This window comes from Lotus japonicus, chromosome 2 (assembly GCF_012489685.1).
Source record: "Lotus japonicus ecotype B-129 chromosome 2, LjGifu_v1.2".
Taxonomy (NCBI): domain Eukaryota; kingdom Viridiplantae; phylum Streptophyta; class Magnoliopsida; order Fabales; family Fabaceae; genus Lotus; species Lotus japonicus.
This window is the reverse complement of record NC_080042.1, coordinates 37,604,782-37,621,076: the sequence shown is the minus strand read 5'-3', so window position 1 is coordinate 37,621,076 and position 16,295 is coordinate 37,604,782.

Below are 16,295 nucleotides of genomic sequence, written 5' to 3'. Positions count from 1 at the left end.
TCATGAGCTTAAACTTATTGTGGTACAACAAGACACTTTTGGTCATTAGGGACGAATTTCTCCACTCAAAGCAATATTTTGGCCTTTTCTCCTTTGGTTCCTACTCATACTTATTTCTTTACAATTTCCATTTGTAGTAAGTTTTAGTTAGCTCTACGAACTCATATCACATACAATAGATTAATAACACGATTTTAATTTATGTCCTCTCATAAGCTTTGACCTCTTTATACTTTTGTCCTACTCTAAAACCTAACCCTAATCCTAAACCTTAACCCTTAACCTTAAACACCACATTTGTTGAGCTCTACGAACTTGTTCACATTCGATGGAGAATATCATGAGCTTAAACTTATTGTGGTACAACAAGACACTTTTGGTCATAGGGACGAATTTCTCCACTCAAAGCAATTTTTGGCCTCTTTTCCTTTGTTCCTACTCTACTTATTTTGTTACAATTCTCCATTTGTAGTAAGTTTTAGTTGAGCTCTACGAACTCATATCACATACAATAGATTAAAAACGATTTTAAATTTATGTCCTCCATAAGCATGTTGGCCTCTTTATACTTTTGTCTACTCTAAAACCTAAACCCTAAGCCTAAACCTTAACCCTTAAACCTTAAACACCGACATTTTGTTGAGCTCTACGAACTTGCATCACATTCGATGGAGGAATATCATGAGCTTAAACTTATTGTGGTACACAAAGACATTTGGTCATTAGGGGACGAATTTCTCCACTCAAAAGCAATATTTTGGCCTCTTTTTCCTTTGTCCTACTCTACTTATTTCGTTACAATTCTCCATTTGTAGTAAGTTTTAGTTGAGCTCTACGAACTCATATCACATACAATAGATTAATAACACGATTTTAAATTTATGTCCTCTCATAAGCATGTTGACCTTTTATACTTTTTCCTACTCTAAAACCTAAACCCTAAGCCCTAAACCCTAACCCTTAACCTTAAACACCGACATTTAGTTGAGCTCTACGAACTTGCATCACATTCAATGGAGGAATATCATGAGCTTAGACTTATTGGTGGTACAACAAGACTCTTTTGGTCATTAGGGACGAATTTCTCCACTCAAGCAATATTTTGGCCTCTTTCTCCTTTGTTCCTACTCTACTTATTTCTTTACAATTCTCCATTTGTAGTAAGTTTTAGTTGAGCTTACGAACTCATATCACATACAATAGATTAATAACACGATTTTAAATTTATCTCCTCTCATAAGCTTGTTGACCTCTTTATACTTTTGTCCTACTCTAAAACTTAAACCCTAAGCCCTAAACCTTAATCCTTAACCTTAAACACCGACATTTAGTTGAGCTCTACGAACTTGCATCACATTCAATGGAGGAATATCATAAGCTTAAACTTATTGTGGTGCATCGAGACACTTTTGGTCATTAGGGACGAATTTCTCCACTAAAAAGAAATATTTTGGCCTCTTTCTCCTTTGTTCCTACTCTACTTATTTCTTTACAATTTTCCATTTGTAGTAAGTTTTAGTTTACCTCTACGAACTCATATCACATACAATAGATTAATAACACGATTTTAAATTTATGTCCTCTCAGAAGCTTTTTGACCTCTTTACACTTTTGTCCTACTCTAAAACCTAAGCCCTAAGTTCTAAATCCTTAACCCTTAACCTTAAACACCGACATTTTGTTGAGCTCTACGAACTTGCTTCACATTCGATGGAGAAATATCATGAGCTTAAACTTATTGTGGTGCATCAAGACACATTTGGTCATTAGGGACGAATTTCTCCACTCAAAAGAAATATTTTGGCCTCTTTTTCCTTTGTCCCTATCTACTTATTTCTTTACAATTCTCCATTTGTAGTAAGTTTTAGTTTAGCTCTACGAACTCATATCACATACAATAGATTAATAACACGATTTTAAATTTATCTCCTCTCATAACCTTGTTGACATCTTTATACTTTTGTCCTACTCTAAAACCTAAACCCTAAGTTCTAAACCCTAACCCTTAACCTTAAACACCGACATTTAGTTGAGCTCTACGAACTTGCATCACATTCAATGGAGGAATATCATGAGCTTAAACTTATTGTGGTACAACAAGACTCTTTTGGTCATTAGGGACGAATTTCTCCACTCAAGCAATATTTTGGCCTCTTTCTCCTTTGTTCCTACTCTACTTATTTCTTTACAATTCTCCATTTGTAGTAAGTTTTAGTTGAGCTTTACGAACTCATATCACATACAATAGATTAATAACACGATTTTAAATTTATGTCCTCTCATAAGCATGTTGACCTCTTTATACTTTTTTCCTACTCTAAAACCTAAACCCTATGCCCTAAACCTTAACCCTTAACCTTAAACACCGACATTTAGTTGAGCTCTACGAACTTGCATCACATTCAATGGAGGAATATCATGAGCTTAAACTTATTGTGGTACAACAAGACACTTTTTGTCATTAGGGACGAATTTCTCCACTCAAAAGCAATATTTTGGCCTCTTTCTCCTTTGTTCCTACCTACTTATTTTTTACAATTCTCCATTTGTAGTAAGTTTTAGTTGAGCTCTACGAACTCATATCACATACAATAGGTTAATAACACGATTTTAAATTTATGTCCTCTCATAAGCATGTTGACCTCTTTATACTTTTTTCCTACTCTAAAACCTAAACCCTAAGCCATAAACCTTAACCCTTAACCTTAAACACCGACATTTAGTTGAGCTCTACGAACTTGCATCACATTCAATGGAGGAATATATGAGCTTACACTTATTGTGGTACAACAAGACTCTTTTGGTCATTAGGGACGAATTTCTCCTCTCAAGCAATATTTTGGCCTTTTTCTCCTTTGTTCCTACTCTACTTATTTCTTTACAATTTCCATTTGTAGTAAGTTTTAGTTTAGCTCTACGAACTCATATCACATACAATAGATTAATAACACGATTTTAAATTTATGTCCTCCATAAGCATGTTGACCTCTTTATACTTTTGTCCTACTCTAAAACTTAAACCCTATGCCTAAACCCTTAACCCTTAACCTTAAACACCGACATTTAGTTGAGCTCTACGAACTTGCATCACTATCAATGGAGGAATATCATGAGCTTAAACTTATTGTGGTACAACAAGACACTTTTGTCATTAGGGACGAATTTCTCCACTCAAGCAATATTTTGGCCTCTTTCTCCTTTGTTCGCACTACTATTTTATTACAATTCTCCATTTGTAGTAAGTTTTAGTTGAGCTCTACGAACTCATATCACATACAATAGGTTAATAACACGATTTTAAATTTATGTCCTCTCATAAGCATGTTGACCTCTTTATACTTTTTTCCTACTCTAAAACCTAAACCCTAAGCCATAAACCTTAACCCTTAACCTTAAACACCGACATTTAGTTGAGCTCTACGAACTTGCATCACATTCAATGGAGGAATTTCATGAGCTTACACTTATTGTGGTACAACAAGACTCTTTGGGTCATTAGGGACGAATTTCTCCTCTCAAGCAATATTTTGGCCTTTTCTCCTTTGTTCCTACTCTACTTATTTCGTTACAATTCTCCATTTGTAGTAAGTTTTAGTTGAGCTCTACGATTTCATATCACATACAATAGGTTAATAACACGATTTTAGATTTATGTCCTCTCATAAGCATGTTGACCTCTTTATACTTTTTTCCTACTTTAAAACCTAAACCCTAAGCCCTAAAACCTTAACCCTTAACCTTAAACACCGACATTTAGTTGAGCTCTACGAACTTGCATCACATTCAATGGAGGAATATCATGAGCTTACACTTATTGTGGTACAACAAGACTCTTTTGGTCATTAGGGACGAATTTCTCCACTCAAGCAATATTTTGGCCTCTTTCTCCTTTGTTCCTACTCTACTTATTTCATTACAATTCTCCATTTGTAGTAAGTTTTAGTTGAGCTCTACGAACTCATATCACATACAATAGGTTAATAACACGATTTTAAATTTATGTCCTCTCATAAGCATGTTGACCTCTTTATACTTTTTTCCTACTCTAAAACCTAAACCCTAAGCCATAAAACCTTAACCCTTAACCTTAAACACCGACATTTAGTTGAGCTCTACGAACTTGCATCACATTCAATGGAGGAATTTCATGAGCTTAACTTATTGTGGTACAACAAGACTCTTTGGGTCATTAGGGACGAATTTCTCCACTCAAGCAATATTTTGGCCTCTTTCTCCTTTGTTCCTACTCTACTTATTTCATTACAATTCTCCATTTGTAGTAAGTTTTAGTTGAGCTCTACGAACTCATATCACATACAATAGGTTAATAACACGATTTTAAATTTATGTCCTCTCATAAGCATGTTGACCTCTTTATACTTTTTTCCTACTCTAAAACCTAAACCCTAAGCCCTAAAACCTTAACCCTTAACCTTAAACACCGACATTTAGTTGAGCTCTACGAACTTGCATCACATTCAATGGAGGAATATCATGAGCTTACACTTATTGTGGTACAACAAGACTCTTTTGGTCATTAGGGACGAATTTCTCCACTCAAGCAATATTTTGGCCTCTTTCTCCTTTGTTCCTACTCTACTTATTTCTTACAATTCTCCATTTGTAGTAGTTTTAGTTGAGCTCTTCAAACTCATATCACATACAATAGATTAACAACACGATTTTAAATTTATGTCCTCTCATAACATGTTGACCTCTTTATACATTTGTCCTACTCTAAAACCTAAACCCTAATCCCTAAACCCTTAACCCTTAACCTTAAACACCGACATTTAGTTGAGCTCTACGAACTTGCATCACATTCAATGGAGGAATATCATGAGCTTAAACTTATTGTGGTTCAACAAGACTCTTTTGGTCATTAGGGACGAATTTCTCCACTCAAGCAATATTTTGGCCTCTTTCTCCTTTGTTCCTACTCTACTTATTTCGTTACAATTCTCCATTTGTAGTAAGTTTTAGTTGAGCTCTACGATCTCATATCACATACAATAGATTAATAACACGATTTTAAATTTATGTCCTCCATAAGCATGTTGGCCTCTTTATACTTTTGTCCAACTCTAAAACTAAACCCTATGCCTAAACCCTTAACCCTTAAGCTTAAACACCGACATTTAGTTGAGCTCTACGAACTTGCATCACTATCAATGGAGGAATATCATGAGCTTAACTTATTGTGGTACAACAAGACACTTTTTGTCATTAGGGACGAATTTCTCCACTCAAAAGCAATATTTTGGCCTCTTTCTCCTTTGTTCGCACATACTATTTTATTACAATTCTCCATTTTTAGTAAGTTTTAGTTGAGCTCTACGAACTCATATCACATACAATAGGTTAATAACACGATTTTAAATTTATGTCCTCTCATAAGCATGTTGACCTCTTTATACTTTTTTCCTACTCTAAAACCTAAACCCTAAGCCTAAACCTTAACCCTTAACCTTAAACACCGACATTTAGTTGAGCTCTACGAACTTGCATCACATTCAATGGAGGAATTTCATGAGCTTACACTTATTGTGGTACAACAAGACTCTTTGGTCATTAGGGACGAATTTCTCCTCTCAAGCAATATTTTGGCCTTTTTCTCCTTTGTTCCTACTCTACTTATTTCGTTACAATTCTCCATTTGTAGTAAGTTTTAGTTGAGCTCTACGAATCATATCACATACAATAGGTTAATAACACGATTTTAAATTTATGTCCTCTCATAAGCATGTTGACCTCTTTATACTTTTTTCCTACTTTAAAACCTAAACCCTAAGCCCTAAACCTTAACCCTTAACCTTAAACACCGACATTTAGTTGAGCTCTACGAACTTGCATCACATTCAATGGAGGAATATCATGAGCTTACACTTATTGTGGTACAACAAGACTCTTTTGGTCATTAGGGACGAATTTCTCCACTCAAGCAATATTTTGGCCTCTTTCTCTTTGTTCCTACTCTACTTATTTCATTACAATTCTCCATTTGTAGTAAGTTTTAGTTGAGCTCTACGAACTCATATCACATACAATAGGTTAATAACACGATTTTAAATTTATGTCCTCTCATAAGCATGTTGACCTCTTTATACTTTTTCCTACTCTAAAACCTAAACCCTAAGCCATAAAACCTTAACCCTTAACCTTAAACACCGACATTTAGTTGAGCTCTACGAACTTGCATCACATTCAATGGAGGAATTTCATGAGCTTACACTTATTGTGGTACAACAAGACTCTTTGGTCATTAGGGACGAATTTCTCCTCTCAAGCAATATTTTGGCCTTTTCTCCTTTGTTCCTACTCTACTTATTTCTTACAATTCTCCATTTGTAGTAAGTTTTAGTTGAGCTCTACGACTCATATCACATACAATAGGTTAATAACACGATTTTAGATTTATGTCCTCTCATAAGCATGTTGACCTCTTTATACTTTTTTCCTACTTTAAAACCTAAACCCTAAGCCCTAAAACCTTAACCCTTAACCTTAAACACCGACATTTAGTTGAGCTCTACGAACTTGCATCACATTCAATGGAGGAATATCATGAGCTTACACTTATTGTGGTACAACAAGACTCTTTTGGTCATTAGGGACGAATTTCTCCACTCAAGCAATATTTTGGCCTCTTTCTCCTTTGTTCCTACTCTACTTATTTCATTACAATTCTCCATTTGTAGTAAGTTTTAGTTGAGCTCTTCAAACTCATATCACATACAATAGATTAACAACACGATTTTAAATTTATGTCCTCTCATAACCATGTTGACCTCTTTATACATTTTGTCCTACTCTAAAACCTAAACCCTAATCCCTAAACCCTTAACCCTTAACCTTAAACACCGACATTTAGTTAAGCTCTACGAACTTGCATCACATTCAATGGAGGAATATCATGAGCTTAAACTTATTGTGGTTCAACAAGACTCTTTTGGTCATTAGGGACGAATTTCTCCACTCAAGCAATATTTTGGCCTCTTTCTCCTTTGTTCCTACTCTACTTATTTCGTTACAATTCTCCATTTGTAGTAAGTTTTAGTTGAGCTCTACGATCTCATATCACATACAATAGATTAATAACACGATTTTAAATTTATGTCCTCCATAAGCATGTTGGCCTCTTTATACTTTTGTCCAACTCTAAAACTTAAACCCTATGGCCTAAACCCTTAACCCTTAAGCTTAAACACCGATATTTAGTTGAGCTCTACGAACTTGCATCACTATCAATGGAGGAATATCATGAGCTTAAACTTATTGTGGTACAACAAGACACTTTTTGTCATTAGGGACGAATTTCTCCACTCAAAGCAATATTTTGGCCTCTTTCTCCTTTGTTCGCACAATACATATTTTATTACAATTCTCCATTTTTAGTAAGTTTTAGTTGAGCTCTACGAACTAATATCACATACAATAGGTTAATAACACGATTTTAAATTTATGTCCTCTCATAAGCATGTTGACCTCTTTATACTTTTTTCCTACTCTAAAACCTAAACCCTAAGCCATAAAACCTTAACCCTTAACCTTAAACACCGACATTTAGTTGAGCTCTACGAACTTGCATCACATTCAATGGAGGAATTTCATGAGCTTACACTTATTGTGGTACAACAAGACTCTTTGGGTCATTAGGGACGAATTTCTCCTCTCAAGCAATATTTTGGCCTTTTTCTCCTTTGTTCCTACTCTACTTATTTCGTTACAATTCTCCATTTGTAGTAAGTTTTAGTTGAGCTCTACGATTTCATATCACATACAATAGGTTAATAACACGATTTTAGATTTATGTCCTCTCATAAGCATGTTGACCTCTTTATACTTTTTTCCTACTTTAAAACCTAAACCCTAAGCCCTAAAACCTTAACCCTTAACCTTAAACACCGACATTTAGTTGAGCTCTACGAACTTGCATCACATTCAATGGAGGAATATCATGAGCTTACACTTATTGTTGTACAACAAGACTCTTTTGGTCATTAGGGACGAATTTCTCCACTCAAGCAATATTTTGGCCTCTTTCTCTTTTGTTCCTACTCTACTTATTTCATTACAATTCTCCATTTGTAGTAAGTTTTAGTTGAGCTCTACGAACTCATATCACATACAATAGGTTAATAACACGATTTTAAATTTATGTCCTCTCATAAGCATGTTGACCTCTTTATACTTTTTTCCTACTCTAAAACCTAAACCCTAAGCCATAAAACCTTAACCCTTAACCTTAAACACCGACATTTAGTTGAGCTCTACGAACTTGCATCACATTCAATGGAGGAATTTCATGAGCTTACACTTATTGTGGTACAACAAGACTCTTTGGGTCATTAGGGATGAATTTCTCCTCTCAAGCAATATTTTGGCCTTTTTCTCCTTTGTTCCTACTCTACTTATTTCGTTACAATTCTCCATTTGTAGTAAGTTTTAGTTGAGCTCTACGATTTCATATCACATACAATAGGTTAATAACACGATTTTAAATTTATGTCCTCTCATAAGCATGTTGACCTCTTTATACTTTTTTCCTACTTTAAAACCTAAACCCTAAGCCCTAAAACCTTAACCCTTAACCTTAAACACCGACATTTAGTTGAGCTCTACGAACTTGCATCACATTCAATGGAGGAATATCATGAGCTTACACTTATTGTTGTACAACAAGACTCTTTTGGTCATTAGGGACGAATTTCTCCACTCAAGCAATATTTTGGCCTCTTTCTCTTTGTTCCTACTCTACTTATTTCATTACAATTCTCCATTTGTTGTAAGTTTTAGTTGAGCTCTACGAACTCATATCACATACAATAGGTTAATAACACGATTTTAAATTTATGTCCTCTCATAAGCATGTTGACCTCTTTATACTTTTTTCCTACTCTAAAACCTAAACCCTAAGCCATAAAACCTTAACCCTTAACCTTAAATACCGACATTTAGTTGAGCTCTACGAACTTGCATCACATTCAATGGAGGAATTTCATGAGCTTACACTTATTGTGGTACAACAAGACTTTTGGTCATTAGGGACGAATTTCTCCACTCAAGCAATATTTTGGCCTCTTTCTCCTTTGTTCCTACTCTACTTATTTCGTTACAATTCTCCATTTGTAGTAAGTTTTAGTTGAGCTCTACGATCTCATATCACATACAATAGATTAATAACACGATTTTAAATTTATGTCCTCCATAAGCATGTTGGCCTCTTTATACTTTTGTCCAACTCTAAAACTTAAACCCTATGGCCTAAACCCTTAACCCTTAAGCTTAAACACCGATATTTAGTTGAGCTCTACGAACTTGCATCACTATCAATGGAGGAATATCATGAGCTTAAACTTATTGTGGTACAACAAGACACTTTTTGTCATTAGGGACGAATTTCTCCACTCAGAAGCAATATTTTGGCCTCTTTCTCCTTTGTTCGCACAATACATATTTTATTACAATTCTCCATTTTTAGTAAGTTTTAGTTGAGCTCTACGAACTAATATCACATACAATAGGTTAATAACACGATTTTAAATTTATGTCCTCCATAAGCATGTTGGCCTCTTTATACTTTTGTCCAACTCTAAAACTTAAACCCTATGGCCTAAACCCTTAACCCTTAAGCTTAAACACCGACATTTAGTTGAGCTCTACGAACTTGCATCACTATCAATGGAGGAATATCATGAGCTTAAACTTATTGTGGTACAACAAGACACTTTTTGTCATTAGGGACGAATTTCTCCACTCAAAAGCAATATTTTGGCCTCTTTCTCCTTTGTTCGCACAATACATATTTTATTACAATTCTCCATTTTTAGTAAGTTTTAGTTGAGCTCTACGAACTCATATCACATACAATAGGTTAATAACACGATTTTAAATTTATGTCCTCTCATAAGCATGTTGACCTCTTTATACTTTTTTCCTACTCTAAAACCTAAACCCTAAGCCATAAAACCTTAACCCTTAACCTTAAACACCGACATTTAGTTGAGCTCTACGAACTTGCATCACATTCAATGGAGGAATTTCATGAGCTTACACTTATTGTGGTACAACAAGACTCTTTGGGTCATTAGGGACGAATTTCTCCTCTCAAGCAATATTTTGGCCTTTTTCTCCTTTGTTCCTACTCTACTTATTTCGTTACAATTCTCCATTTGTAGTAAGTTTTAGTTGAGCTCTACGATTTCATATCACATACAATAGGTTAATAACACGATTTTAGATTTATGTCCTCTCATAAGCATGTTGACCTCTTTATACTTTTTTCCTACTTTAAAACCTAAACCCTAAGCCCTAAAACCTTAACCCTTAACCTTAAACACCGACATTTAGTTGAGCTCTACGAACTTGCATCACATTCAATGGAGGAATATCATGAGCTTACACTTATTGTTGTACAACAAGACTCTTTTGGTCATTAGGGACGAATTTCTCCACTCAAGCAATATTTTGGCCTCTTTCTCTTTTGTTCCTACTCTACTTATTTCATTACAATTCTCCATTTGTAGTAAGTTTTAGTTGAGCTCTACGAACTCATATCACATACAATAGGTTAATAACACGATTTTAAATTTATGTCCTCTCATAAGCATGTTGACCTCTTTATACTTTTTTCCTACTCTAAAACCTAAACCCTAAGCCATAAAACCTTAACCCTTAACCTTAAACACCGACATTTAGTTGAGCTCTACGAACTTGCATCACATTCAATGGAGGAATTTCATGAGCTTACACTTATTGTGGTACAACAAGACTCTTTGGGTCATTAGGGACGAATTTCTCCTCTCAAGCAATATTTTGGCCTTTTTCTCTTTTGTTCCTACTCTACTTATTTCGTTACAATTCTCCATTTGTAGTAAGTTTTAGTTGAGCTCTACGATTTCATATCACATACAATAGGTTAATAACACGATTTTAGATTTATGTCCTCTCATAAGCATGTTGACCTCTTTATACTTTTGTCCAACTCTAAAACTTAAACCCTATGGCCTAAACCCTTAACCCTTAAGCTTAAACACCGACATTTAGTTGAGCTCTACGAACTTGCATCACTATCAATGGAGGAATATCATGAGCTTAAACTTATTGTGGTACAACAAGACACTTTTTGTCATTAGGGACGAATTTCTCCACTCAAAAGCAATATTTTGGCCTCTTTCTCCTTTGTTCGCACAATACATATTTTATTACAATTCTCCATTTTTAGTAAGTTTTAGTTGAGCTCTACGAACTCATATCACATACAATAGGTTAATAACACGATTTTAAATTTATGTCCTCTCATAAGCATGTTGACCTCTTTATACTTTTTTCCTACTCTAAAACCTAAACCCTAAGCCATAAAACCTTAACCCTTAACCTTAAACACCGACATTTAGTTGAGCTCTACGAACTTGCATCACATTCAATGGAGGAATTTCATGAGCTTACACTTATTGTGGTACAACAAGACTCTTTGGGTCATTAGGGACGAATTTCTCCTCTCAAGCAATATTTTGGCCTTTTTCTCCTTTGTTCCTACTCTACTTATTTCGTTACAATTCTCCATTTGTAGTAAGTTTTAGTTGAGCTCTACGATTTCATATCACATACAATAGGTTAATAACACGATTTTAGATTTATGTCCTCTCATAAGCATGTTGACCTCTTTATACTTTTTTCCTACTTTAAAACCTAAACCCTAAGCCCTAAAACCTTAACCCTTAACCTTAAACACCGACATTTAGTTGAGCTCTACGAACTTGCATCACATTCAATGGAGGAATATCATGAGCTTACACTTATTGTTGTACAACAAGACTCTTTTGGTCATTAGGGACGAATTTCTCCACTCAAGCAATATTTTGGCCTCTTTCTCTTTTGTTCCTACTCTACTTATTTCATTACAATTCTCCATTTGTAGTAAGTTTTAGTTGAGCTCTACGAACTCATATCACATACAATAGGTTAATAACACGATTTTAAATTTATGTCCTCTCATAAGCATGTTGACCTCTTTATACTTTTTTCCTACTCTAAAACCTAAACCCTAAGCCATAAAACCTTAACCCTTAACCTTAAACACCGACATTTAGTTGAGCTCTACGAACTTGCATCACATTCAATGGAGGAATTTCATGAGCTTACACTTATTGTGGTACAACAAGACTCTTTGGGTCATTAGGGACGAATTTCTCCTCTCAAGCAATATTTTGGCCTTTTTCTCTTTTGTTCCTACTCTACTTATTTCGTTACAATTCTCCATTTGTAGTAAGTTTTAGTTGAGCTCTACGATTTCATATCACATACAATAGGTTAATAACACGATTTTAGATTTATGTCCTCTCATAAGCATGTTGACCTCTTTATACTTTTTTCCTACTTTAAAACCTAAACCCTAAGCCCTAAAACCTTAACCCTTAACCTTAAACACCGACATTTAGTTGAGCTCTACGAACTTGCATCACATTCAATGGAGGAATATCATGAGCTTACACTTATTGTTGTACAACAAGACTCTTTTGGTCATTAGGGACGAATTTCTCCACTCAAGCAATATTTTGGCCTCTTTCTCTTTTGTTCCTACTCTACTTATTTCATTACAATTCTCCATTTGTAGTAAGTTTTAGTTGAGCTCTACGAACTCATATCACATACAATAGGTTAATAACACGATTTTAAATTTATGTCCTCTCATAAGCATGTTGACCTCTTTATACTTTTTTCCTACTCTAAAACCTAAACCCTAAGCCATAAAACCTTAACCCTTAACCTTAAACACCGACATTTAGTTGAGCTCTACGAACTTGCATCACATTCAATGGAGGAATTTCATGAGCTTACACTTATTGTGGTACAACAAGACTCTTTGGGTCATTAGGGACGAATTTCTCCACTCAAGCAATATTTTGGCCTCTTTCTCTTTTGTTCCTACTCTACTTATTTCATTACAATTCTCCATTTGTAGTAAGTTTTAGTTGAGCTCTACGAACTCATATCACATACAATAGGTTAATAACACGATTTTAAATTTATGTCCTCTCATAAGCATGTTGACCTCTTTATACTTTTTTCCTACTTTAAAACCTAAACCCTAAGCCCTAAAACCTTAACCCTTAACCTTAAACACCGACATTTAGTTGAGCTCTACGAACTTGCATCACATTCAATGGAGGAATATCATGAGCTTACACTTATTGTGGTACAACAAGACTCTTTTGGTCATTAGGGACGAATTTCTCCACTCAAGCAATATTTTGGCCTCTTTCTCCTTTGTTCCTACTCTACTTATTTCATTACAATTCTCCATTTGTAGTATGTTTTAGTTGAGCTCTTCAAACTCATATCACATACAATAGATTAACAACACGATTTAAATTTATGTCCTCTCATAACCATGTTGACCTCTTTATACATTTGTCCTACTCTAAAACCTAAACCCTAATCCCTAAACCCTTAACCCTTAACCTTAAACACCGACATTTAGTTAAGCTCTACGAACTTGCATCACATTCAATGGAGGAATATCATGAGCTTAAACTTATTGTGGTTCAACAAGACTCTTTTGGTCATTAGGGACGAATTTCTCCACTCAAGCAATATTTTGGCCTCTTTCTCCTTTGTTCCTACTCTACTTATTTCGTTACAATTCTCCATTTGTAGTAAGTTTTAGTTGAGCTCTACGATCTCATATCACATACAATAGATTAATAACACGATTTTAAATTTATGTCCTCCATAAGCATGTTGGCCTCTTTATACTTTTGTCCAACTCTAAAACTTAAACCCTATGGCCTAAACCCTTAACCCTTAAGCTTAAACACCGACATTTAGTTGAGCTCTACGAACTTGCATCACTATCAATGGAGGAATATCATGAGCTTAAACTTATTGTGGTACAACAAGACACTTTTTGTCATTAGGGACGAATTTCTCCACTCAAAAGCAATATTTTGGCCTCTTTCTCCTTTGTTCGCACAATACATATTTTATTACAATTCTCCATTTTTAGTAAGTTTTAGTTGAGCTCTACGAACTCATATCACATACAATAGGTTAATAACACGATTTTAAATTTATGTCCTCTCATAAGCATGTTGACCTCTTTATACTTTTTTCCTACTCTAAAACCTAAACCCTAAGCCATAAAACCTTAACCCTTAACCTTAAACACCGACATTTAGTTGAGCTCTACGAACTTGCATCACATTCAATGGAGGAATTTCATGAGCTTACACTTATTGTGGTACAACAAGACTCTTTGGGTCATTAGGGACGAATTTCTCCTCTCAAGCAATATTTTGGCCTTTTTCTCCTTTGTTCCTACTCTACTTATTTCGTTACAATTCTCCATTTGTAGTAAGTTTTAGTTGAGCTCTACGATTTCATATCACATACAATAGGTTAATAACACGATTTTAGATTTATGTCCTCTCATAAGCATGTTGACCTCTTTATACTTTTTTCCTACTTTAAAACCTAAACCCTAAGCCCTAAAACCTTAACCCTTAACCTTAAACACCGACATTTAGTTGAGCTCTACGAACTTGCATCACATTCAATGGAGGAATATCATGAGCTTACACTTATTGTTGTACAACAAGACTCTTTTGGTCATTAGGGACGAATTTCTCCACTCAAGCAATATTTTGGCCTCTTTCTCTTTTGTTCCTACTCTACTTATTTCATTACAATTCTCCATTTGTAGTAAGTTTTAGTTGAGCTCTACGAACTCATATCACATACAATAGGTTAATAACACGATTTTAAATTTATGTCCTCTCATAAGCATGTTGACCTCTTTATACTTTTTTCCTACTCTAAAACCTAAACCCTAAGCCATAAAACCTTAACCCTTAACCTTAAACACCGACATTTAGTTGAGCTCTACGAACTTGCATCACATTCAATGGAGGAATTTCATGAGCTTACACTTATTGTGGTACAACAAGACTCTTTGGGTCATTAGGGACGAATTTCTCCTCTCAAGCAATATTTTGGCCTTTTTCTCCTTTGTTCCTACTCTACTTATTTCGTTACAATTCTCCATTTGTAGTAAGTTTTAGTTGAGCTCTACGATCTCATATCACATACAATAGGTTAATAACACGATTTTAGATTTATGTCCTCTCATAAGCATGTTGACCTCTTTATACTTTTTTCCTACTTTAAAACCTAAACCCTAAGCCCTAAAACCTTAACCCTTAACCTTAAACACCGACATTTAGTTGAGCTCTACGAACTTGCATCACATTCAATGGAGGAATATCATGAGCTTACACTTATTGTGGTACAACAAGACTCTTTTGGTCATTAGGGACGAATTTCTCCACTCAAGCAATATTTTGGCCTCTTTCTCCTTTGTTCCTACTCTACTTATTTCATTACAATTCTCCATTTGTAGTATGTTTTAGTTGAGCTCTTCAAACTCATATCACATACAATAGATTAACAACACGATTTAAATTTATGTCCTCTCATAACCATGTTGACCTCTTTATACATTTGTCCTACTCTAAAACCTAAACCCTAATCCCTAAACCCTTAACCCTTAACCTTAAACACCGACATTTAGTTAAGCTCTACGAACTTGCATCACATTCAATGGAGGAATATCATGAGCTTAAACTTATTGTGGTTCAACAAGACTCTTTTGGTCATTAGGGACGAATTTCTCCACTCAAGCAATATTTTGGCCTCTTTCTCCTTTGTTCCTACTCTACTTATTTCGTTACAATTCTCCATTTGTAGTAAGTTTTAGTTGAGCTCTACGATCTCATATCACATACAATAGATTAATAACACGATTTTAAATTTATGTCCTCCATAAGCATGTTGGCCTCTTTATACTTTTGTCCAACTCTAAAACTTAAACCCTATGGCCTAAACCCTTAACCCTTAAGCTTAAACACCGATATTTAGTTGAGCTCTACGAACTTGCATCACTATCAATGGAGGAATATCATGAGCTTAAACTTATTGTGGTACAACAAGACACTTTTTGTCATTAGGGACGAATTTCTCCACTCAGAAGCAATATTTTGGCCTCTTTCTCCTTTGTTCGCACAATACATATTTTATTACAATTCTCCATTTTTAGTAAGTTTTAGTTGAGCTCTACGAACTAATATCACATACAATAGGTTAATAACACGATTTTAAATTTATGTCCTCTCATAAGCATGTTGACCTCTTTATACTTTTTTCCTACTCTAAAACCTAAACCCTAAGCCATAAAACCTTAACCCTTAACCTTAAACACCGACATTTAGTTGAGCTCTACGAACTTGCATCACATT